Raw genomic sequence first — 3,808 nt, forward strand, 5'->3', positions numbered from 1 at the left:
AACAATTGGGTCCTCAAACCAGATCTCAACGTTTTTTCCGCTGTCCAGGGTCGGAGCTGAAACCGTGCACGGGGGAGTCCAGTACTCCTAATGAAAGACCCCCTGCTGAATTGCGGTAATTAGGGGCCAGTGTCCACTGAAAGGGGGAAAAAGGGACGAGATCGTACTTTTGAATCAATGGCCAGAAGCCATTGGCAGTGCAGGCATCAACAATAATGGTGTTATTTCACCCATTAACACTTAAGGTACCTCATGCAGTGGCTGTGATATGGTTACTTAACAAAATATCTTTACCAGACATCTTTCCTACATAACAGTTCTTCTTTCACAGCCACACCTTGTTGTCGAGAGATGTGCTACACTTAATCCATCCACACTGCTACCTACCCCACAGATGGAAAGCCTCATGATTGCATGTCAGAAATAACCATCAGTGTTTTACCCAGGCCAGACTTAACTGATATACGTTATGAAAATGCAGAAATAACTATATTTATTCAACAGATCAAGGAAAAAAACCCTGATGGCACAAATGCTACAGGATTTGCAGTAGTAACAGAAACTGAAGTTTTCTTAAAACAACCACTACCAAAAAATTACTCTGTTCAAGCAGTCGAATTGGTAGCTTTAACTGAAGCTTGTAAATTAAATAACAAAAAGGTTGTTAACGTTTACACTGACAGTCAGTATGCCTTCTCAACTGTACATGTGTTAACACAGCATTGGAAAAACAGGTATGTTGACATCCACAGCTAAATGTATAAACTACAAATATTTTAGCATTATTAGATGTTATTCAATTGCCATCTACAATAGACTCGTATGAATGACCGGAAGGAAAACCATACTGCCAAAGAATTTGTTCAAATATGCTGCAGTATTGAGCCACGGACCATGTCATGTCTCAACAGGAGGGATGGAAGCAATAATGAACAAGGTTTTTACAGCATATGGTTTTACTAATTATTAAAAAAATATTTTTTAGAATAAATAAATGAATAAAGTTTTGTCTAGCAGGTCAAATATGTGCAAAATACATTCCACAGGGCAATCTAAGACCAAAACGAAGATAATTCCCTAAGCCAGTGTATCTTTTTCAACATATTTGTTTGGATTTCATTATTTCATTATTTTGTAGATTTCATTGAACTAAATTAATGTTAAGGGAAACGATTCTGCTCAGTGACAACAGAGGTTTTTACCAAATGGTCTGAAATATTTCCATGTGCACAAGCAGATGCACTCTCAGTAGCAAAATCACGCGTAAAATAACTCATTTCTAGATTTGAAATTCCTGAAAAGATCTTCAGTGATAATTTGACACACTTTGTAATCAATGTCATCTCACTGATGGCAAAGAACTTAAAATAGACCTTAGAAACCACTGTGATATAGAAGGTTTCGCTAACACATTGGAATTGTTTTACTATTTACATATGCATGTGCAGTGAAGAATTGCTTGCTGCGTATAAATGCAAAGAAGAACAGCTTACACATAAATGCTCACATATAGGCTGCTGAATGCAATGAAGACCTGCTTATCCAGTAAAGTTCAATGTCAATGTGTAATATTCAATTAGGATTTGCAAAACAGTGAAGTTAAACAATGAATGGGTCCATAGTCGGTATGAGAAGACTACAGGAATATTTACCTGGGTGTACGTTCAAACAGAGATGAGAAAATTGCGATAAATTATTGTTTGTTTGTTTGTTAGTATGTATATGAATGTTATGTGTATAAACTGTGTTGAGTTGTAGTTACTCAGTAGTGTCTCAGTGAAACAACCGACGGGGGAAGCCTTGCGGTGACAACAAAAGCAGTGTTTTACTGATCAGTCAAGTTGCTCCAGTGTACTCCATACAAACTGGTTGGCTACTGAAGGGATAGAAAATGGGGAATACTTGTTTTAAAGCAAACAAGGAATTAGATGGGAAAAATACATGTTTTAACGGGACCCAGACAATATTAAATACTCAGACAGATGGGAGAAGAAGTGTAGTTTTGTAGGAAATCACAAAATTATTACATAAAATTAGTGAAATCAATTGAAGAATGCCTTTCTGAAGAGCTGTTTACCACAGATGAGCAGCTTTGCGACCAAGCACATTGTAGATCGCTTTACTGCCAAAATGATCTAGTTTAATGGATTGGTTTAGACATGCATAACAGCATTTTAAGAACAAAGAGAGAAACAAAAAGGGACAACGCTTCATGGTGGAAGGTGATGTATAAATAACTGTGTATATGATGAAGGAGAGACCATTTGAGCAGCACAGCCATTTCGCAGCACAGGGACAGCAGTCCAAGTTAAAGGATCTCCCACGTGGTATCACCTGTCACACTGTGTCAAGGCATCAAAAAAAGAAAATATCACCAAACTCAAGGACAAAGAGACGAAGACTCCGGTGAACGAAGAGAGAGGACTTACAAACCAGAAATACAAAAGGATGCTCGATATCAAGATCCAGAAGAAGAGGCTAACAATGCCACGAACACTTACGATGCTGGGAATGATGCCAGCAATGAACAGAGAAGAAGATTCAGTGTCATCAATCTGCAACACGTGCCTCTAATGAGGGGGTGAATATAGAATCCTCAACGATTACAACGTCTCTGGGAACTGTGACAACAACAAGGTTTAAACCATTTTGATATATATTGTAACCTATTGGCTAAGGAATAGTGCTGAAAATGAGGTAAATCTAATCCACCACTGTCCTTGGTCTTCTGTAGGGTTTTTAAACTAATACGTGGTGGTTTGTTTTTCCACAGAAATTTGGAGATGCATGAATCTAGTGACCAACCAAGTAGCAGGTGGTTTTATGGGGATCATTGAGAACAAATAGTTAACTTTTGGTAGTATCATCATTTTAATGGTTGTAACTCTCCCCATAAGTGATATAGGTAAGGACTTCCAACGAGAGAGATCGTCCTCTACTCTCTTTAATAATTGCACATAATCCATCTGTACTTATCAGTTTAATATGTGATATGTCTATGCAAGGACTACATATTAAATGGATTTTTATCAATAGGAGTTGAAAAAGGAGCTTGCTCCGTTCACTCCAAGCATCGACCCGGTATTGCAGTGCCGCTGGGAACGGTGCGCTCTCCTCTGCTGTTGTGAAAAAGCAAACAGCGGTGCAGGATGGAAGTTTCTTTTAGTCTGCTGAGAAAAGAGAGTGAATGCGAAGTAGACTTTAACACGGCTCTGGGAGCGAGCCGAGTGCGGGCTAACCAGGAGAAATGCTTGAAAGAAACGCGACACCGAATGAGCGGTCAGAACAAAGCCTCAATACGGTGTTCCCGTGGTGTTTTTATAAAATGCGGTGAAAATAAAGGTGTGAATGCCCCATAGAAAACTAAAAGGTGGAGCGGAAGTGTTCGGCTGCAAGAAGGTGTGAATGTCCGACTATATTTGGTGAAAAGCAGGTGAAGCAAGGTCTGAATGCCCAACCTTACATCATCAAAAGCGAGATCAGAGGTTTTTGGCTGCAAGAAGGCCATAGTTTGCCAAAAGCGGGTAAGGTGCGAATGACCGACTAAATATCAACAAAAGTGGGGGCGGAGGTCTTCGGATGCAAGTGGGTGTGAATATCCCACCATACAAGTATGGTGGAGAGGAAGCTGTGAATGGCCGACCATAGTTTGCAAAAAGCGGGTGAGAAAAGGTGCGAATGTCCAACCATACATGATCAAACCAGGGAGCGGAGGTGTTTGGCTGCGACAAGGTGTGAATGTCCACCCATAATTAATGAAAAGCGGGCAACAAGTAGGTTCGAATGCCATACCATACATCATCAAAAG

At 39.7% G+C, this 3,808-nt stretch overlaps 1 pseudogene; it reads left to right on the top strand.

Moving 5' to 3' along the window:
* Positions 1 to 2,938: 2,938 nt before the first annotated feature.
* Positions 2,939 to 3,115, top strand: LOC140280565 (U2 spliceosomal RNA; annotated as a pseudogene).
* The last annotated feature ends 693 nt before the right edge of the window (positions 3,116 to 3,808 follow it).

Source organism: Leuresthes tenuis, unplaced genomic scaffold (assembly GCF_036924035.1).
Source record: "Leuresthes tenuis unplaced genomic scaffold, fLeuTen1.0.hap1 SCAF_21, whole genome shotgun sequence".
Taxonomy (NCBI): domain Eukaryota; kingdom Metazoa; phylum Chordata; class Actinopteri; order Atheriniformes; family Atherinopsidae; genus Leuresthes; species Leuresthes tenuis.